Genomic DNA, 23,885 nt, shown 5'->3' on the forward strand with positions numbered 1-23,885 from the left:
GAACTTTTCAAAGGTCTCAGACTTGTGTTTCATTAAGTAGACATACCCATATCTACTCAAGTCATCAGTGAGGGTGAGAACATAACGATAGCCACCGCGAGCCTCAACACTCATTGGACCGCACACATCAATATGTATGATTTCCAATAAGTTGGTTGCTCGCTCCATTATTCCTGAGAACGGAGTCTTGGTCATTTTACCCATGAGGCATGGTTTGCACGTGTCAAATGATTCCTAATCAAGAGACTCCAAAAGTCCATCTGCATGGAGCTTCTTCATGCGTTTGACACCTATGTGACCAAGGCGGCAGTGCCACAAGTATGTGGGACTATCATTATCAACCTTACATCTTTTGGTATTCACACTATGAATATGTGTAACATTACGCTCGAGATTCATTAAGAATAAACCATTCACCAGCGGGGCATGACCATAAAACATATCTCTCATATAAATAGAACAACCATTATTCTCGGATTTAAATGAGTAGCCATCTCGAATTAAACCAGATCCTGATACAATGTTCATGCTCAAAGCTGGCACTAAATAACAATTATTGAGGTTTAAAACTAATCCCGTAGGTAAAATGTAGAGGTAGCATGCCGACGGCGATCACATTGACCTTGGAACCATTCCCGACGCGCATCGTCACCTCGTCCTTCGCCAGTCTCCGCTTATTCCGCAGCTCCTGCTTTGAGTTACAAATGTGAGCAACCGCACCGATATCAAATACCCAGGAGCTACTACGAGTACTGGTAAGGTACACATTAATTACATGTATATCACATATACCTTTAGTGTTGCCGGCCTTCTTGTCCGCTAAGTATTTGGGGCAGTTCTGCTTCTAGTGACCACTTCCCTTGCAATAAAAACACTCAGTCTCGGGCTTGGGGTCCATTCTTTGGCTTCTTCCCGGCAGCTTGCTTACCGGGCGCGGCAACCCCCTTGCCGTCCTTCTTGAAGTTCTTCTTACCCTTGCCTTTCTTAAACTTAGTGGTTTTATTCACCATCAACACTTGATGTTCCTTTTTGATCTCCACCTCCGCTGATTTCAGCATTGAATATACCTCGGGAATGGTCTTTTCCATCCCCTGCATATTGAAGTTCATCACAAAGCTCTTGTAGCTCGGTGGAAGCGACTGAAGGATTCTGTCAATGACCGCGTCATCCGGGAGATTAACTCCCAGCTGAGTCAAGCGGTTATGCAACCCAGACATTTTGAGTATGTGCTCACTGACAGAGCTATTTTCCTCCATCTTACAACTGAAGAACTTGTCGGATACTTCATATCTCTTGACCCCGGGATGAGCTTGTAAAACCATTTCCAGCTCTTCGAACATCTCATATGCTCCGTGTTGCTCAAAACGCTTTTGGAGCCCCGGTTCTAAGCTGTAAAGCATGCCGCACTGAACGAGGGAGTAATCATCAGCACGTGACTGCCAAGCGTTCATAACGTCTTGGTTCTCTGGGATGGGTGCGTCACCTAGCGGTGCTTCTAGGACATAATCTTTCTTGGCAGCTATGAGGATGATCCTCAGGTTCCGGACCCAGTCCGTATAGTTGCTGCCATCATCTTTCAGCTTGGTTTTCTCTAGGAACGCGTTGAAGTTGAGGGCAACATTAGCGTGGACCATTTGATCTACAAGACATATTGTAAAGATTTTAGACTAAGTTCATGATAATTAAGTTCATCTAATCAAATTATTCAATGAACTCCCACTCAGATAGACATCCCTCTAGTCATCTAAGTGAAACATGATCCGAGTCAACTAGGCCGTGTCCGATCATCATGTGAGACGGACTAGTCAACATCAGTGAACATCTTCATGTTGATCGTATCTTCTATACGAATCATGCTCGACCTTTCGGTATTCCGTGTTTCGAGGCCATGTCTGTACATGCTAGGCTCGTCAAGTCAACCTAAGTGTATTGCGTGTGTAAATCTGGCTTACACCCGTTGTATTCGAACGTTAGAATCTATCACACCCGATCATCACGTGGTGCTTTGAAACAACGAACCTTCGCAACGGTGCACAGTTAGGGGGGACACTTTCTTGAAATTATGTGAGGGATTATCTTATTTAAGCTACCGTCGTTCTAAGCAAATAAGATGTAAAAACATGATAAACATCACATGCAATCAAATAGTGACATGATATGGCCAATATCATTTGCTCCTTTTGATCTCCATCTTCGGGGCGCCATGATCATCATCGTCACTGGCATGACACCATGATCTTCATCATCATGATCTCCATCATCCTGTCTTCATGAAGTTGTCCCGTCATCTATTACTTCTACTACTATGGCTAACGGTTTAGCAAAAAAGTAAAGTAATTACATGACGTTTATGTTGACACGCAGGTCATAAATAAATTAAGACAACTCCTATGGCTCCTGCCGGTTGTCATACTCATCGACATGCAAGTCGTGATTCCTATTACAAGAACATGATCAATCTCATACATCACATATATCATTCATCACATCCTTTTGGCCATATCACATCACACGGCACATGCTGCAAAAACAAGTTAGACGTCCTCTAATTGTTGTTGCAAGTTTTTACGTGGATGCTATAGGTTTCTAGCAAGAACGTTTCTTACCTACGCCAAAACCACAACTTGATATACCAATTTCTATTTACCCTTCATAAGGACCCTTTTCATCGAATCCGATCCGACTAAAGTGGGAGAATAGACACCCGCTAGCCACCTTATGCAACTAGTGCATGTCAGTCGGTGGAACCAGTCTCACGTAAGCGTACGTGTAAGGTCGGTCCGAGCCGCTTCATCCCACGATGCCGCCGAATCAAGATAATACTAGTAACGGCAAGTAAATTGACAATATCGACGCCCACAACTGCTTTGTGTTCTACTCGTGCATAGAAACTACGCATAGACCTAGCTCATGATGCCACTGTTGGGGAACGTAGCAGAATTTAAAATTTTCTACGCATCACCAAGATCAATCTATGGAGTTATCTAGCAACGAGGGAAAGGGGAGTGCATCTACATACCCTTGTAGATCGCGCGCGGAAGCGTTCAAGAGAACGGGGTTGATGGAGTCGTACTCGTCGTGATCCAAATCACAGATGACCGAGTGCCAAACGGACGGCACCTCCGCGTTCAACACACGTACGGTTGGGAAGACGTCTCCTCCTTCTTGATCCAGCAAGGGGGAAGGAGAGGTTGATAGAGATCCAGCAGCACGATGGCGTGGTGGTGGAAGCAACGGTGTTCTCGGCAGGGCTTTGCCAAGCTCAGGAGAGGGAGAGGTGTCACGGGAGGGAGAGGGAGGCGCCAGGGGCTAGCGTGCGGCTGCCCTCCCTCCCCCCACTATATATAGGGCCCCTAGGGGGGGGGCGCCGGCCCTAGAGATTGGATCTCAAGGGGGGAGGCTGCCAAGGGGGGTGGCTTGCCCCCCAAGCCAAGTGGGTCGCCCCCACCCCTAGGGTTTCCAACCCTAGGCACAGGGGGAGGCCCAAGGGGGGTGCACCAGCCCACCAGGGGCTGGTTCCCTTCCCCACTTCAGCCCATGGGGCCCTCCGGGATAGGTGGCCCCACTTGGTGGACCCCCGGGACCCTTCCGGTGGTCCCGGTACAATACCGGTGACCCCCGGAACTTTCCCGATGGCCAAAACCGGACTTCCTATATATAATTCTTCACCTCCCGACCATTTCGGAACTCCTCGTGACGTCCGGGATCTCATCCGGGACTCCGAACAACTTTCGGGTTACCGCATACTAATATCTCTACAACCCTAGCGTCACCGAACCTTAAGTGTGTAGACCCTACGGGTTCGGGAGACACGCAGACATGACCGAGACGACTCTCCGGTCAATAACCAACAGCGGGATCTGGATACCCATGTTGGCTCCCACATGCTCCTTGATGATCTCATCGGATGAACCACGATGTCGTGGATTCAATCAATCCCGTATACAATTCCCTTTGTCAATCGGTACGTTACTCGCCCGAGACTCGATCGTCGGTATCCCAATACCTCGTTCAATCTCGTTACCGGCAAGTCACTTTACTCGTACCGTAATGCATGATCCCGTGATCAACCATTTGGTCACAATGAGCTCATTATGATGATGCATTACCGAGTGGGCCCAGAGATACCTCTCTGTCATACGGAGTGACAAATCCCAGTCCCGATTCCTGCCAACCCAACAGACACTTTCGGAGATACCCGTAGTGCACCTTTATAGTCACCCAGTTACGTTGTGACGTTTGGCACACCCAAAGCACTCCTACGGTGTCCGGGAGTTGCACAATCTCATGGTCTAAGGAAATGATACTTGACATTCGGAAAAGCTCTAGCAAACGAACTACACGATCTTTGAGCTATGCTTAGGATTGGGTCTTGTCCATCACATCATTCTTCTAATGATGTGATCCCATTATCAATGACATCTAATGTCCATAGTCAGGAAATCATGACTATCTTTTGATCAACGAGCTAGTCAACTAGAGGCTCACTAGGGACGTGTTGTGGTCTATGTATTCACACATGTATTACGATTTCCGGATAACACAATTATAGCATGAACAATAGACAATTATCATGAACAAGGAAATATAATAATAACCATTTTATTATTGCCTCTAGGGCATATTTCCAACAGTTTTATATGCATTTATATGATTTTTGGGAATAACCTATTAACCTAGAGCCCAGTGCCATTTTCTATTTTCCTTGTTTTTGAGTATCGTAGAAAAGGAATACCAAATAGAGTCCAATTGACGTGCCAATTTTTGATGATTTTTATGGACCAAAAGAAGCCCCCAGAGTAAAAGAGTTGGGACAGAAGAGTCTCGGCTGTCCACGAGGGTGGGAGGCGCGCCCTACCCCCTGGGCGTGGGCCCCTATCGCATCGACGATCCAGAGACCCCCCTGACGTGAGACCTACGCCAAAAATTCCTATAAATACAGAAACCCCCAGAAATAGACCTAGATCGGGAGTTCCGCCGCCGCAAGCCTCTGTAGCCATCCAAAACCAATCTAGACCCATTCTGGCACCTTGCCGGAGGGGGGAATCCCTCTCCGATGGCCATCTTCATCATCCCGGCGCTCTCCATGACGAGGAGGGAGTAGTTCTCCCTCGGGGCTGAGGGTATGTACCAGTAGCTATGTGTTTGATCTCTCTCTCGTGTTCTTGATTCAAAACGATCTTGACCTTGGGCATCACTTGATGTTACAACACCATATTGAGATTGACCTTGACCTTGGTCTTGTTCTTGAGGTTGAGGGCCCTCACTTTGTTCTTCGGGAGCGTGTGGGTCTTGGGTTGGTGAAGGTTCCACTTGAGTGGAACATTGTCCTTCTCCTTCGGCCACAAGGGGTTCCTCAATGGGTAGGATATGACCAACACCCATTCTTCTTATGGCTTGGGGAGGAATTTCATCACCTACATCACAAGTACCACTTTGCTCCACTTGGGAGCCGTTATTCTCATCAAACTCCACATTACACGTTTCCTCAATAAGTCCCGTGGACTTATTGAGAACACGGTAAGCATGAGAGTTTGTAGCATAACCGACAAAAATGCCCTCATATGCTCTAGCCTCAAATTTAGAAAAACAGACTCCTTTCTTGAGAATGAAACACTTACACCCGAACACCCAGAAGTATTTGAGGTTGGGCTTGTTACCGGTGAGTATCTCATATGGAGTCTTGTTCAAGCCTTTGCGGAGGTAGAGCCGATCAGATGCATGACACGCGGTGTTGATGGCTTTGGCCCAAAAGTTGTAGGGAGACTTGAAGTCCGCCATCATGGTCCTTGCCACATCCATCAACGTCCGGTTCTTCCTCTTCGCAACACCATTTTGTTGAGGGGTATAAGGTGCAGAATATTGATGCTTTATTCGCTCATCACTCAAAAACTCATCCAAGGTGTAGTTCTTGAACTCGGAGCCGTTGTCACTTCTTATAGTCAAGATCTTTGCATTGTGTTGTCGTTGAGCTTCATTTGCAAAGTCGATGACGGTTTGTTGGGTCTCGCTCTTCCTCTTGAAGAAATATACCCAAGTGTATCTTGAATAGTCATCCACAATCACCAAGCAATACTTTCTACCCCCAAGACTATCAAAGGATGGAGGTCCAAAAAGATCCAAATGAAGGAGCTCCAAAGGCCTCTTCGAGTAGATGATAGTCATGGGAGGGTGAGCCTTCTCATGTAGCTTTCCTTCGATGCAAGCACTGCAAGCACGATCTTTGGCAAAACTAACATTTGTTAGTCCACGGACATGGTCCCCCTTGAGAAAACTTTGCAAAGATCTCATATTGAAGTGGGCAAGACGGCGATGCCAAAGCCATCCCACGTCAACTTTAGCCATTAGGCATGTCGCGGTCTTAGTGGGTCGCTCCGAAAAGTTAATCACATAGAGACCATTCTCGACATGCCCAACAAAGGCTACTTTAAGAGTCTTGCTCCACAAGAGGTCCACAGAATCAATATCAAAGAAAGTGGCAAAGCCCATGAGTGCTAGTTGACGAACTAAAAGTAAATTGTATGCAAGGGACTCAACAAGCATGACCTTCTCGATCGTAAGATCATGAGAAATGATAACTTTGCCGAGTCCCAATACCTTAGAAGACGAGGCATCACCCCACTCGACATTGGTGGGCATGGATGGAATCTTTTGCACGTCCACCACCAAGTCCTTGCTTCTAGTCATATGATTAGTAGCTCCACTATCGAGCAACCATGACCCCCCACCGTAAGCAAACACCTACAAGAGATCAATACTTGGTTTTAGGTACCCATTTTGTAATGGGTCCTTTGATGTTAGTAATAAGGGTCTTAGGAACCCAAATAGACCATTCAATGTACTCATAAGGAGAACCAACAAATTTGGCATAAAAATGCCCATCTCTAGCATGACACAACACATAAGAAGGGTTAAAGTCACCGGCTTTGTTGGGAAGGGGAGCGTTTCCCTTCTTGGCATCACTACCCCTCATGGAGTTCTTCTCCTTCTCCTTAGTAGCACCCTCTCCCTCCTTCACAAAGGTTTGCTTGAGAGGAGGAGGTCGTTTGGCCTTGTCATTCTTCTTATTATTCTTGGACTTGGGCACATACCCAATCCCTTCCTTGGACACAACTCCCTTTTGGTTGGTCAAAAGGTCATTGAGGTTCTTCTCGCCTTGTATGCACGATACAAGACCTTTCTCAAGTTGCACCTTTAGCTTAGCGTTCTCCTCAACAAGATGCACATGCTCACAACATGGGTTAGTAGCATTTGCATTATCAATTAACATCGTATGAGGAAAAGTGGCTTTCTCCTTGGTTAGCTTTACTTGAAGTTGATCATGAGACTCTTTGAGGCTAGCATGAGCACCCTTCAAGACCTTGTGAGCCTTGTCAAGTAGATAAAACTCCTCTTTGAGTCTGGCAAGATCAACCCCAAGCTTGGCCTTCTCGGAGTTTAGCACACGAGAGACAACGAGAGCATGATCAAAATCTTTCTTTAACTTAGCGTGATCAACATTGTGTGACTCCTCAAGAGCCAAACGAAGACTGTGCTCTTCCTCAAGAGCATTGGAAAGATCCGAAATATCATCGGCATAGTCACGACTATGCCCCTCCATCTTGGAGATAGTATCTTCGTGAGCCTCGATCATGTCATTGGCTTCACCAAGTTGTTCCAAGAGAGCAACAAAATGCTTCTTGGACTTACCCTTGAGTTTACCCATAAAGGACTCAAACTCATTTTCCTCCACATTCAATCCCTCATATTCATCAATGCAATCCATCAAGGAAGGATTATTAATGATGGTAGTTTTGATGTGGGGGGTTACCTTGTTGGTGGCTTTAGCCATGAGGCACTTGGCGGTGATGTTCTCATTGGTGAGTCGAAGAGAGACACTTGTGCAGCTTTTGCAATGGCAACGGAGGCCATGGCAACGGACTCACCATCTTCATCATCATCATCATCCTCATGGTAATCTTCTTGAACCACCAACGCCTTGTGAGGTGTCTTATTGGTGAAGTTGCTCTTGTTGGGGAAAGACCTGGCTTTGTCCTTTCGAATGAGCTTGCCACCATTGTCTTCCCTCTTCTCATATGGGCACTCCGCAACAAAATGGCTCACATTGCCACAATTGTAGCAAGTCCTGACACGTTGCTTGCCTTTCGTGCCACTTGAGTTGTTCTTGTTGAAGTTTGGCCTTGAGCTTTTCTTGCTCCAAAATTGCCTTGAAGCAAGTGCCATGTGTTCATGATAGGCATATTTTGTATCTTCGGGGTTGCTTACCTCTTCTTCCTCTTCTTCATCTTCTTCAACACAAACCTTGGCCTTCAATGCAAGGTTGGGATTCTTTGCTCTTTGAGAATGAAGCACCGCATTGTCGGCGGTCTTGTCCAAGATGTTCATAGCCGCAAACTCATCCAACACTTCACTTGAGGTCAATGTGTGGAAATCCGGCCTTTGACGAATGACGGAGGACATCGCCTTGTGGTATGGCATCATTGCCTTGAGGAATTTGCGCTTGATCCAATTGTCATCCGTGTCCTTTCTCCCATGATCTCGGAGTGAGACCGTGAGTTTAGTTACTCTTTGATAAAGCTCACGAGGTTCTTCATCTTCTTTCATTGCAAACTCATCGGCTTCGTCTTGCACTACTTCATAGTTGGAGCGTTGAATTCTTGCGCTTCCCCGGTAGAGAGAGACCACACAAAGCCATGCATCTTTGGCTAAGGCGAAGAGCTGAAGATGAGGTAGATCTTCGGGTGGGATTGCATCTTGGATGATGAAGAGAGCATTCTCATTGAATTGATTATCCGCGGCTTCTCGAGGAGTGAAGTTGCTTGGGTCATGCGGATAGAAACCTTCTTCAATGATTCTCCAAAGATTAGTGTTCACATGATTTAAATGACACTTAAAGCGATAAACCCAAGAATCAAAGTCCTCATTTTTCACAATCTTAGGGGGAGGACCGGCATGATTCAAGTGAGTGGAAGGAATCGGTCCACCATAAACAACTGGTGGTTGCACATGGGCAAAGATGCCGGTGCCATTTTTGCCACTAGAAGAAGGAACCTTTTCACTACTAGCTTCCCCCTTGTCGGAGTTAGCATCCGTCACCTTGTCAGTGGGATCACCCACTTTCAATGGTGCGGTGGATAGTTTAAGCCCTTCAATGAATTTAGTAAACATGCTTTCAACCTCGGTTGTCATGGAGGTTTTCAATGTCTCCAAGGCCACATTGAATTCCTCACGAGAGACCGAGGTTCCCCCATCACCCGTAGACGAGATTGGATTCACACCGGAGTGTTCCTCCACATCGTCTACGGTATCAACCATACTCTTCGGATGGCAAAGTCCTTAAAAAGAAACCTGGCTCTGATACCAATTGAAAGGATCGATATGGTTGACTAGAGAGGAGGGGTGAATAGGCAACTAACAATTTTTAGCTTTTCTTTACCAAATTAAACTTTGCATCAAAGTAGGTTGTCTAGATGTGCAACTAGGTGAGCAACCTATATGATGCAACAACAACGACGAACATACAAGCAAGCAAGAGAAGTAACACTAATAAGCTTGCACAAGTAAAGGTAAGAGATAACCAAGAGTGGACCCGGTGAAGACGAGGATGTGTTACCGAAGTTCCTTCCTTTTGAGGGGAAGTACGTCTCCGTTAGAGCGGTGTGGAGGCACAATGCTCCCCAAGAAGCCACTAGGGCCACCGTATTCTCCTCACGCGCTCACACAATGCAAGATGCCGTGATTCCACTATTGGTGCCCTTGGAGGCGGTGACAGGACCTTTACAAACAAGGTTGCGGCAAACTCCACAACTCAATCGGAGGCTCCCAACAACACCATGAAGCTTCACCACAATGGACTATGGCTCCGTGGTGACCTCTACCGTCTAGGGTGCTCAAAACACCCAAGAGTAACTATATCCGCTAGGGATTAGTGGGGGAATCAAATATCTCTTGGTGGAAGTGTAGATCGGGGCCTTCTCAACTACTCCTGAGCAAATCAACAAGTTTGGTTGGCTAGGGAGAGAGATCGAGCGAAAATGGAGCTTGGAGCATTAATGGAGCTTTTTGGGGGAAGAGGTGAGTTAACGAAGAAGAAGGGGACCCCCTTTTATAGTGGGGGTAACAATCCAACCGTTACCCCACTAAAAAGCCCCGCAGAGGGCGGTACTACCACAGGGGGCAACGGTACTACCGCTCCCCCTTATGGTACTACCGCCTAGCCAGAGAGGGCTTGAAGATAGAGGAGGGACTGGCCCAGCGCGGTACTGCCGGACAGGCCCAGCGCGGTACTGCCGTGGTGGCAGGGCGGTACTACCGCTCTCGAGTGGTACTACCACACCTACTACCGCTGCAAGTGCCGCTCAACCCGACACAAGAAGCGCCCCCCTCGAGTCGAGGCGGTAGTGGCCCGGTACCACAGCGGTACTGCCATTGAGGACCCTCAAGCGGTACTACCGCTGGGCACCGCGGTACTACCGCTGGGGCCAAAGACTGCCCAAACAACAGGGAATCAAACCTCCAACAACGCGGGAAGGACCAGAGGGTGTGAAACGAAAGTGTACGTGATGATTCCACCCTAGCCTTACCAAAGCGGACCCCCTCTTGATAGAACGGTGGCTCCTATGAAACTAGTCCACCAACAAGAAACGAAGGAGCTACACCTCTTGAAAAACACTCTGAGGGGAAAGAAATCGTCTCGAGCCAAAGGATGAATATCTGAAATGCTCAAAGCACATGGTTAGTCCGCAAATATGTTGTCATCAATCACCAAAACTACATCGAGAGAGATATGCCTTAACACTTTCTTCATGACTTATACATGTTCCTATGACTATGAGATTATCCAACTCCCAGATACCGGAGGAACACTTTGTGTGCTACCAAACATCACAACGTAACTGGGTGATTATAAAGGTGCTCTACAGGTGTCTCTGATGGTGTTCGTGGAGTTGGCGTAGATCAAGAATAGGATTTGTCACTCCGATTGTCGGAGAGGTATCTCTGGGCCCTCTCGGTAATGCACATCACTATAAGCCTTGCAAGCATTGCAACTAATGAGTTAGTTGCGGGATGATGTATTACGGAACAAGTAAAGAGACTTGCCGGAAACGAGATTGAACTAGGTATTGAGACACCGACGATCGAATCTCGGGCAAGTAACATACCGATGACAAAGGGAACAACGTATGTTGTTATGCGATTTGACCGATAAAGAAAAGGGTCAAATCTCGATTTTTTTTCAAGCTAGGGTCAAATCTCGAATAGGTTTCAGAAAAGGGTCAAAACACGAAAATTTGCCGCTCATGGAAGGTATCGTTATTTTCTGACCTTCACAGATGATTTGAGTAAGATATGGGTATATCTTCTTGATGAAACATAAATCTGAAACATTTGAAAAGTTCAAAGAATTTCAGAGTGAAGTGGGAAATCATCGTAACAAGAAAATAAAGTTTCTACGATCTGATCGTGGAGGAGAATATTTGAGTTACGAGTTTGGTCTTCATTTGAAACATTGCGGAATAGTTTCGCAACTCACGCCACCTGAAACACCACAGCGTAATGGTGTGTTCGAACATCGTAACCGTACTTTATTAGATATGGTGCAATCTATGATGTCTCTTACCGATTTACCACTATTGTTTTGGGGTTATGCATTAGAGATAGCTGCATTCATGTTAAATAGGGCACCATCTAAATCCGTTGAGACGATGCCTTATGAACTATGGTTTGGCAAGAAACCAAAGTTGTCGTTTCTTAAAGTTTGGGGCTGCGATGCTTATGTGAAAAAGCTTCAACCTGATAAGCTCGAACCCAAATCGGAGAAATGTGTCTTCATAGGATACCCAAAGGAGACTGTTGGGTACACCTTCTATCACAGATCCGAAGGCAAGACATTTGTTGCTAAGAATGCATCCTTTCTAGAGAGGGAGTTTCTCTCGAAAGAAGTGAATGGGAGGAAAGTAGAACTTGATGAGGTAACTCTACCTGCTCCCTTATTGGAAAGTACTCCATCACAAAAAAGGTTCCTGTGACACCTACACCAATTAGTGAGGAAGCCAATGATGATGATCATGAAACTTCAGATCAAGTTACTACTGAACCTCGTAGGTTAACCAGAGTGAGATCCGCACCAGAGTGGTACGGTAATCCTATTTTGGATGTCATGTTACTTGACCATGACAAACCTACGAACTATGAGGAAGCGATGAAGAGCCCAGATTCCGCGAAATGGCTTGAGGCCATGAAATCTGAGATGGGATCCATGTATGAGAACAAACTATGGACTTTGGTTGACTTGCCCGATGGTCGGTGAGTCATTAAGAATAAATGGATCTTCAAGAGGAAGACGGATGCTGATAGTAGTGTTACTATCTACAAAGCTCGAATTATCGCAAAATGTTTTCGACAAGTTCAAGGTGTTGACTACGATGAGATTTTCTCACTCATATCGATGCTTAAAACTCTGTCCAAATCATGTTAGGAGTTGCCGCATTTTATGAAATCTGGCAAATGGATGTCAAAACTGTATTCCTTCATGGATTTCTTAAAGAAGAGTTGTATATGATGCAACCAGAAGGTTTTGTCGATCCTAAAGGTGCTAACAAAGTGAGCAAGCTCCAGCGATCCATCTATGGACTGGTGCAAGCATCTCGGAGTTGGAATATATGCTTTGATAAAGTGATCAAAGCATATGGTTTTATATAGACTTGTGGTGAAGCCTGTGTTTACAAGAAAGTGAGTGGGAGCACTACAGCATTTCTGATAAGTATATGTGAATGACATATTGTTGATCGGAAATAATGTAGAATTTTCTGGAAAGCATAAAGGAGTGTTTGAAAAGAGTTTTTCAAAGAAATATCTCGATGAAGCTGCTTACACATTGAGCATCAAGATCTATAGAGATAGATCAAGACGCTTGATAAGTTTTTTCAATGAGTACATACCTTGGCAAGATTTTGAAGTAGTTCAAAATGGAACAGTCCAAGAAGGAGTTCTTGCCTGTGTTGCAAGGTGTGAAGTTGAGTAAAGACTCAAAACCTGACCACAACAGAAAATAGAAAGAGAATGAAAAGTCTTTCCCTGTGCCTCAGTCATAGGTTCTATAAAGTATGCTATGTTGTTTACCAGTCCTATTGTATACCTTAGCATCATTCTGGCAAGGGAGTACAATAGTGATCTAGGAGTAGATCACTGGACAGCGGTCAAAATTATCCTTAGAGGACTAAGGAAATATTTCTCGGTTATGGAGGTGATAAAAGAGTTCGTCGTAAAGAGTTACGTTGATGCAAGCTTTTTACATCGATTTAGATGACTCTAAGTCTCGATCTAGATACATATTGAAAGTGGGAGCAATTAACTAGAGTAGCTCCGTGCAGAGCATTGTAGACATAGAAATTTGCAAAATACATACGGATCTGAATGTTGCAGACCCGTAGGCTAAGCTTCTCTCACATGCAAAACATGATCACTCTTTGGGTGTTAATCACATAGCGATGTGAACTAGATTATTGACTCTAGTAAACCCTTTGGGTATTAGTCACATGGATATGTGAACTAATCACATAAAGATGTGAACTAGATTATTGACTCTAGTAAACCTTTTGGGTATTAGTCACATGGAGATGTGAACTAATCACATAAAGATGTGAATTAGAATCATTACTGTGTTATCTAGATTATTGACTCTAGTGCAAGTGGGAGACTGAAGGAAATATGCCCTAGAGGCAATAATAAAGTTATTATTTATTTCCTTATTTCATGATAAATGTTTATTATTCATGCTAGAATTGTATTAACTGGAAACATAATACATGTGTGAATACATAGACAAACATAGTGTCACTAGTATGCCTCTACTTGACTAGCTCATTGATCAAAGATGATTAAGTTTCCTAGCCATAGACATGAGTTGTTATTTGATCAACGGGATCAAATCATTAGGAGAATGATGTGATTGACTTGACCCATTTCGTTAGCTTAGCACTTGATCGTTTAAGTTTACTGCTATTGCTTTCTTCATGACTTATACACGTTCCTATGACTACGAGATTATGCAACTCCCGAATACCGGAGGAACACTTTGTGTGCTACCAAACGTCACAACGTAACTGGGTGATTATAAAGGTGCTCTACAGGTGTCTCCGATGGTGTTCATGGAGTTGGCATAGATCAAGAATAGGATTTGTCACTCGATTGTCGGAGAGGTACCTCTGGGCCCTCTCGGTAACGCACATCACTATAAGCCTTGCAAGCAATGTGGCTAATGAGTTAGTTGTGGGATTTTGCATTACAGAACGAGTAAAGAGACTTGCCGGTAATGAGATTGAACTAGGTATTGAGATACCGACGATCGAATCTCGGGCAAGTAACATACCAATGACAAAGGGAACATCGTATGTTGTTATGCGATTTGACCGATAAAGATCTTAGTAGAATATGTAGGAACCAATATGAGCATCCAGTTTCCGCTATTGGTTATTGACCGGAGACGTGTCTCGATCATGTCTACATAGTTCTCAAACCCATAGGGTCCGCACGCTTAAAGTTCTGTGACGATCGGTATTATGAGTTTTTGTGTTTTTATGTACCGAAGGTAGTTTGGAGTCTCGGATATGATCACGGACATGACGAGGAGTCTCGAAATGGTCGAGATGTATAGATCGATATATTGGATGACTATGTTCAGGTACCGGAAAGGTTTCGGACATTTACCGGAGTACCGGGGGGTTACCGGTACCCCCCGGGGAGTATATTGGGCCTAATGGGCCATAGTGGGAGAAGAGGAGGGGCGGCCAAGGGCAGCCGCGCCCCTCCCCCTCTAGTCCGAATTGGACAAGGAGGGGGGGGGCGGTTCCCCCCTTTCCTTCTCTCTTCTCTCCCTTCCTTCTCCTCTCCTACTCCAACTAGGAAAAGAGGGAGTCCTACTCCCGGTGGGAGTAGGACTCCCCCCTTGGCGCGCCCTCCTCCTTGGCCGGCCGCCTCCCCCCTAGGTCCTTTATAAACGGGGGCAGGGGGCACCCCATAGACACAACAATTGATCTGTTGATCTCTTAGCCATGTGCGGTGCCCCCCTCCACCATAATCCACCTCGGTTATATCGTAGCGGTGCTTAGGCGAAGCCCTGCGTCGGTAGCTTCATCAACATCGTCACCACGCCATCATGCTGAAGAAACTCTTCCCCGAGCTCTACTGGATCATGAGTTCGTGGGACGTCATCGAGCTGAACGTGTGCTGAACGCGGAGGTGCCGTACGTTCGGTACTGAGGATCGGTCGATCATGAAGACGTACGACTACATCAACCGCGTTGTCATGACGCTTCCGCTTAATGGTCTACGAGGGTACATGGACGACACTCTTCCCTCTCATTGCTATGCATCACCATGATCTTGCGTGTGCATAGGAAAATTTTGAAATTTCTACATTCCCCAACAGTGGCATCCGAGCCAGGTTATTGCATAGATGTTATATGCACGAGTAGAACACAAAGGAGTTGTGGGCGTGGGTATATTCATATTGCTTGCCGTCACTAGTTGATTCTTGATTCAGTGACATTGTTGAATGAAGTGGCCCAGCCCGACATTACGCGTACGCTTACGCGAGACTGGTTCTACCGACGTGCTTCGCACATAGATGGCTAGTGGGTGTCTGTTTCTCCAGCTTTAGTTGAATCGGATTCAATGAACAGGGTTCTTTCTGAAGATCAAAAAGCAATCACTATACCGTGTTGTGTTTTTTGATGCATAGGTAAGAACGGTTCTTGCTCAGCCCGTAGCAGCCACGTAAAACTTGCAACAACAAAGTAGAGGACGTCTAACTTGTTTTTGTAGGGCATGTTGTGATGTGATATGGTCAAGATGTGATGAGATATAAATTGTTGTATGAGATGATCATGTTTTGTTAAAGTTATCGGCAACTGGCAGAAGCCTTATGGTTGTCTCTTTATTGCATAATATGCAAGCGTCATACGATTGCTTTACTTTATCGCTATGTGATAGCAATAGTTGCAAAAGCAATAGTTGGCAAGATGATCATGTGACGACACATTGATAGAGATCAAGATGATGGAGATCATGATGTCATGCCGGTGACGATAGAGATCATGACGGTACTTTGGAGATGGAGATCAAAGGCGCAAGATGATTATGGCCATATCATGTCACATATTTTGATTGCATGTGATGTTTATCTTTTATGCATCTTATTCTGTTTTGATTAACGGTAGCACTATAAGATGATCTCTCACTAAATTTCAAGCTACAAGTGTTCTCCCTGAGTATGCACCGTTGCCAAAGTTCGTCGTGCCAAGACACCACATGATGATCGGGTGTGATGATCTCAACGTTCATATACAACGGGTGCAAGCCAGTTTTGCACACGCAGAAATACTCGGGTTAAACTTGACGAGCCTAGCATATGCAGATATGGCCTCGGAACACTGGAGACCGAAAGGTCGAGCGTGAATCATATAGTAGATATGATCAACATAGTGATGTTCACCATTGAAAACTACTCCATCTCACATGATGATCGGACGTGGTTTAGTTGATTTGGATCACGTGATCATTTGGATGACTAGAGGGATGCCTATCTAAGTGGGAATTCTTAAGTGATATGATTAATTGAACTTAAATTTATCATGAACTTAGTCCTGATAGTATTTGTATAACTATGTTGTAGATCAATAGCTCTCGATGTAGCTCCTCGTTTATTTTTGATATGTTCCTAGAGGAAAACTAAGTTGAAAGATGTTAGTAGCAATGATGCGGATTGGATTTGTGATCTGAGGATTATCCTCATTGCTACACAGAAGAATTATGTCCTTGATGTATCGCTAGGTGACAGACCCATTGCAGGAGAAGATACAGATGTTATGAACGTTTGGCGAGCTCGATATGATGACTACTTGATAGTTTAGTGCACCATGCTTTACGGCTTAGAATCAGGGTTTCAAAGATGTTTTGAACGCCACGGAGCATATGAGATGTTCCAAGAGTTGAAATTAGTATTTCAGACTCATGCCCATGTTGAAAGGTATGAGACCTTTGACAAGCACTTTGCCTACAAGATGGAGGAGAATAGCTCAGCTAGTGAGCATGTGCTCAGAATGTCTAAGTACTACAATCACTTGAATCAAGTGGGACTTAATCTTCCAGATAAGATAGTGATTGACAGAGTTCTCTAGTCACTATCACCAAGTTACTGGAACTTCTGTAACATCCCAAAATTCTAAATTTTGGAATGTTATATTAAATAAATATTTATGATTGTTTGTTTGATTGTTGTGTGATTGATTGTGTCATGGCATTTGGAAATTTCAGAGGCATTTGAATTTTATTTGAATTTGGATTCAACTTGGCATTCGAAATTTATTTCAAATAACCGTGACAAATACTTGTTTAAAAGTATGAGAGGAGCTAACATGACACCCCAAAAAGTCAGGAGAAATTAATGCCAAAAGTTTTTGAATTCAAATTGGAGTTTATTTGGAATTTATAAAAAAATGTTTTTTGTTTGGATTTTGCCTCTGGAAAAATGTGCACGGTGTAGGATTTATTTTTCTAAGAATTTTGATATATATATATGTCCTATATAATTTTATATTATATTTTCTCTATATTTATTTTTCTGTCTTATTTCAAAAAAAAAATTACGCAGTGAGGCCAGGCCAACCAGCCCAGCAGCCAACGCCGCAGCCAGCAAGCAGCGAGGCCAGCGCCTGCGCGCCAAACCCTAGCGCTACAGCCGCCGCACCTATGCCCACGTAGTGCTATCCCCCCGTTTTTATTTTTTTCTCTTTCCTTCTTTCTTTCTCTGATCAATAGACCCCACCTCTTCTTTCTTCTTCCTCACGTACAAGCCCAGAAACATACGCGTACATGCACCCGACGCTGCTCCGCCTCCGATCTCTTTGGAAACCCTATCCCAAGTCCACCCCTTCCCCAAGCAAGTTGTCCTATAAATAGCCCCGACCCTCCTCTTCCGATTCCCCTTGAAATCTCTCGCCAAGTCCACCTCTACAACACGTACTCGTCGTTCCAATCTAACCGCAGAAGCTGTAGTTCATCGCCGGATTTCGACGCCGGTGAGCCACCCCAAGCCTTCTCCTTTTGTGTATCGACTTCTCTCGATCCGTACAATCATTTTGACAAAGTCTTGCTTTCCTTCTCCATCTACAGAGGCCATACCAAAGTCGTTGTCTTCGCCGGAGCATCCGGAGCACCGAGTTTTGTCACCTTGCCCCGCAGCCGTCCGACGTTCCCAAGTTACTCCGTCGCCACCTCCGGAACCGTGACTCATCACCGCATCTACTCGACACCCCCGCCGCTGCCCCCGACCACCGGAACCGCCGAAACCGAGTCGCCCTATCGCTCCAACGTACGTTGATTCTTCTCTGTACTTACGAGCTCTGTTCGTCCAGTTAAGAAGAAAAAATGTTTTGTTTTTTGATAGGTTTTTGTTTAGATCGGTTGGATCGGTTTTAGTAGATCGGTTCTATTAGTCGGTTTACGTCGGTTTAGACCGGACCGGTTTGCCGGTGTATTTTATTAAAAACACATGTACGTTTTAGTGATAATACGGCCGAGCATAGCTTAGTTACAGAACACACACCCCGTAGGCCCAATAGCGCCCGTTTGTTTTTTTCTTCTTCTGTATTTTCGTTTCTGTTTTTAAAACAGAAAAGTTTCAGTTTCGTAAATTCAATATCTCTTAGGTTATTTAGATTTTTTGATTTATTCGTTTTGCTCTAGTGTGAAAATTTCCTAAAGTTTCTGTATAAAATAGTTTCGGCCATGTTTTAGTTTTTAAAAATTGTTTTATATGGGTTTTAGTCAGATTAGTGTTTCTGCTATAAAATGAGCTAGAATTAATATTTTTAGGCGATTCTCTTTGCCACTGATTTGTTTTGACCTTGCCTAGAAGTAGGATTAATTTGGGTATTTATAGATTTTATTAAAATTAGTTTTTCACTAGTACAACACTCCGCTAGTTATTTTTAACTTGCTACTGTTTTCTGTTGTTTTAATTATTTTTAAAATTTATTTTAACCTCTATTATATTTTATTTCAGATTTGTTTCTGTAGTTATAGAGGGTGAACTTTTATTTACAGAAAAATATAATGTTTATTTTCTTTTTCTTGTTTCGTTTTAATCATAACTAGAGTTTAAAAATTAGTTTTTAGGTGTTTCTTTTTGCTAGTAAAAGTTTATGAAAAATACCTTCTGTTATTTTAATAAACACTATATTTCCTTTCCGTTAATTACTTTAGTGTTTTAATTGCTATTAAGTTTTACTTAGGGCAAAACTATATTAGTTGTTTGTAGTAAAGTCTTAGACTTTCCCTAGTAGTTTTCTTTGTAGTTTTATTCGAGGGTTCTTTGGAATTTGTTTGAGTTTTACTATTGAGTTTCCTTGTTGTTTTGATTGTTATTTTGAGTGGTAGAATGATTGCTTATGTGAATGCCATGTTTATTATTATAGATTTCATCGGAGAGTTGCGTATAGTCTTATCAAGTTTCTGAGAGCGTTATTATTCTTCATCAACTTACCAGGCAAGTTCACTTTGACCATGTTTTCCATACCTATGTTTTATTTGCATGTAGTAGAACCCTTTCAACAATCCCTCCAGTAGTGTTATTGAATCTTGTAGTTGAGTAGAATGCATGAGGTAGAAACCCATCTCCCTGTTACCAAGCCCGGGACGTTATATAGTTTTAATGCTACGCTATATTAGACGGGGTTTGGTATGAGTGCACGAGAGTGGTGTGAAGAAGGAGGACTCTACGTCAATGGCGACAACTTCATGATGGCATCGGCAAGGACTGCATCTTCAGGACTCCAAGGCCTCAAGATTTCGAGACTCAAGACAAGAATTCAATACACACTACTGGGTGAAGGATGGTTGACGGGCACCGTGGAGGAACCAGTGGATGGCCGGGATGCATGGAGAAGCGCCATGACATCTTGCGGAAAGCTTCACCCAGACTCAAAGATACGGAAGCATACTTCATGCCCGGAAGCTTACCTGTGCAACCGCAAGTCACTATGGGCTCTGGCTTGGTTGACCCTAGTGGTGACTCTGGCTGGGACGGTGCTAGCAGATGTAGAACTACGGTAGGATTGGATGAGCACCGGACAGTGGTCAGGGGAACTCTTCGGAAGACCATGTTTCGGCCGTCTTGTTCTCAAACAACTTGAAGTGCGAAAACGTAAAAAGAGGGATCGAATCTTGTGGGTAAAGTGTACAAACCTCTGCAGAGGGTTAAAACCTAATCAATTAGCCATGTCCCCAGTTACGGACAATTTGAGCCTCTGGACTTGGATCTATCTCGGAACTCTCAACACCGGACTGATAACATAATTGTGGGCGACTTATGATGATTTGGGTATGAGACATTGGTTGGTGGAACCATGTCATGATAGAAAACTTCGTAGTACAGACTCCTGATATTCCTTTGTTGCGGGGAAAATAAAACTAGCTTTTACGCAAACAAAACTCAGACCCAGAGCCACAAAGCCTTATTACATATAGAATAGTTTTATCAATCTGCTTCCATTGTGATCTTGCTGGTACATTCAATGTACTGATCTACACGGCTGCAACGTCTCATGTTGTAGATATTTCCTTGATGAGTAAGAGTTACGATACAGGGTTACGGTCTACACTCAACTTGCCGATGTCGTTGATGGGACTCCACACCCGTTGATTGTTTCCGCTGAGACTTATAAGGTATATATATATATATATATATATATCAGTTTTACGTTATTTATACATGTGATTGCACTTTGATATATACATTGATGTACCGTGTGTGCCAGCATACTGATCCAGGGATGGCACAGATACACAGAGGCTTGACCGTCTGAGGTCGGGTCGCTACAGATATGGTATCAGAGCACATGTTGACTGTAGGACGTGACCCTAGAAATCGGAAAGCCCCAGGATAGGAAATCTCTAAAATTTTATTTTCAAAAAACATCCCTTACTTCTTATCTTTTCTGATTTTATAAAATATTCTCTCTTACCTCAAATAGTTAGAATATACCCCTTTCCCTTTTGACCACACGGAGGATCAACTGAAGCCGCTCCAACAAGGACAAGATATCGGACAACCGATGACCATTTTAGAGTAAACAAGATTTGACCATGCATTAGAAGAGTTGAAGCTACACCAATTGAAGACTCCGACGACTTGAAGAATCAGAAGAATTATTCGACCGTTAGAGGACCAAACCCCTGTTATACACTTACGTTAGATGCGACGATTTGTGAGCTATCATTTGTTTGATGTTTTTCCGACAGCCACAAAATAAAACTCGTTTCTTCAAAACTATTATTTGTATTGTGTGTATCTCTTCCCACCTCTCTCCTATCGCACCCTAAAACCCTTGGACCCAGTAGATGATGAATGAAGTTGGACTGGTATTCTCTGGACTGAAAACCCAGCCGGAGGCAGAGCTATGGATTCAGAACATGGAGAATCACTTCAGGAGCAATTTGGTTTCAAGGAAGAATGAAGTATCGTACGCTCTTCAGTACTTTGAAGGAAGTGCTGCAACATGGTGGCAGATGCATCAAGCTATACAGGGATGGAATGGAGCAAGGACTTCGGAAGAATTCAAGAAGACTTTGACAAGATCCCATCTTATCCGGAAGCACCATGATACCCCAAGAAATAAACCTTGTGCTTGCAAGATTTGCGGAGAAATAGGACACACCCAGGAGGAACACAAGGATGGATGCCCTCATTGTGAGGAGAAACACCCAGCTAAGGAATGCCCAACTAGTCAGGTGACTTGTTTCTTGTGTGAAGGAACCACCCACTACCCAGCTCAGTGTCACATTTACCCCACGGTGCAACAAACTATCCAGAAGTAGGAAGAAGGAATGAAAGAAGCCCTCCGAGAAGTTATGAAAGAACCTGTGATTAAGGAAAGTGTTGAAGACCCTGATGGAGAAAGCCTCAACAGATTTTACTCCAATGCATGTTATTCATGTGGAGAAGAAGGACAATTTTCACAGTATTGCATCAAGGAAAGAAAAGAGTATCTGGGATACTTCCCGACAGAAGCAGTGGAGTTTGATCCATAGGGAATAGAACGTTTGATCAGAACAAAGAAAACCAGGAAGAGAAAACAAAGACACCCTCAGAACAACCCAATTTCTGCAAAGAGGGACAAGAGTCATATTACCTGTTTTGAATGTAAGGACGTCGGGCATTATGCCAATGATTGTCTCGAAAGGAAGCAAGGAACTCAAGGAGCAGGCACCATCACCAAGAAGCCTCGAGACATGCCAGAAGTTATTTGTTTTCGTTGCAAGGAAGCAGGACATTTTGCTAGGGATTGTTCAAATCATGAGAAATCTGGAGCTGAGTAGTGGAGATGTTGATATCAGTAATAAGGATAGTATGGAAAACACTTTTCATGAGAATGCGGGGTTGAGTTATGTAATAGATTACTCAGAGATTGTAATAATTCATGACTCAATAAAGTTGATATGTAATATGCTGAAAGGCTTTAAGGAGTTGTTATGTTTTATCTTGGAAATTAATATTCTGGGTGAACATGGAAGAAAATGAGTTGTGATGCATAAACTGGATGTTGGAAATTGAGTTTGAAGTTTTGTTTGGATGATATGAATGTGTACCCAAGGAGATATGTACCTTATTCTGAGCACCATTTTTGTTTTACAACTGCAGATGACGACCCTTTATGAGTCTTTCCTTAAGGGCCCGGAAACGATCATGACCCTGACAAGTGATCATGATTACCCGAAGATCCTGAAGGACATGATGAAGCATATTCACCATGAAGGAGATGCAGTCTACAAAGGCTACCCCTTCATGGAAAAGGGAGTGGAACTTTGGTATGTGGAGGTACACCTCCACCGTATGAAAGGAGTTTGCCCAAAGATGATGGGACAGTACTTTTTCATCTCACGTGTACCACAAGCAACTTTCTTCGACGTTGTTCGTGAAGCAGCCATGGAAGCCATATGCCAGATCGGAGAAATACTTGAAGCAAGACTCTGTTATACTCAGGAATACCTAAGAGAAGTGCATGCAGAGATGATGGAGATGAAGCTCAAGGCCACCATGATGAAATAGATGATTGAAGATTTCAAGGCGCATGTCCCACGATTCCAGTGGGACCGAAGAGTCCTCAAGGAGGAAAAATGAATAAAGTTGGAAGTAATGCCTGACCATACCAAACCATGTGGGTGGCAGCATTTGTAATAAAGTACTTTTTGGAATTTGGATTTACGAAAAATGGTTAAGGATGTAATAAAAGATTTGATATGAAAATAATATGATTTATGGATAAACTAGTGCATTTTTTTGGTGTGGTAGTACTCCGTAAAGTCACAGGATCAATGAAGAAAGAAATGTGTTATTCATGACGGTCCATAGAAGGGAGCTGGACCAAATAAGTTGGAGTTTTGTATGATCGTCACCACAAGGGTATGAAGGAAGAAGTACTATTGGATTTAAAGGAGATATAATGTTGGAATATGGAATGATAATCCTCGAAAAGATGAGTTAAAATGGTACAAGAGTTGAAGTGGGCCATAACCCACAGGCCCAGGAGTTAATAAGAAGCAAGCACACTCTTGCTGAAGGAAGATATTTTGGAAGAAAACTCTGAGTTAATCAGCCGACATTTGTAGGAGGATACGAAAACCCGAGAGTTGTGAAGAAACGTTAGATGTTTTGTTCAGCTTGCAGAAACAATGGATTTATTCGAACTCAGTTCGTCGACAAGAGAAATTCTGCAATGCTTGTGAGTATGCCTAAGTGTTAGAATACGTGATTTGATGTCTGCATAGGTAGTAATGGTTCAAGTACGGGATGGATTGGCCCCCATATCGGAGACTTCTATCAT

The sequence above is a fragment of the Triticum urartu genome, chromosome 7A (assembly GCF_056163025.1).
Source record: "Triticum urartu cultivar PI428250 chromosome 7A, HENAU_Tu73, whole genome shotgun sequence".
In the NCBI taxonomy this organism is placed as follows: domain Eukaryota; kingdom Viridiplantae; phylum Streptophyta; class Magnoliopsida; order Poales; family Poaceae; genus Triticum; species Triticum urartu.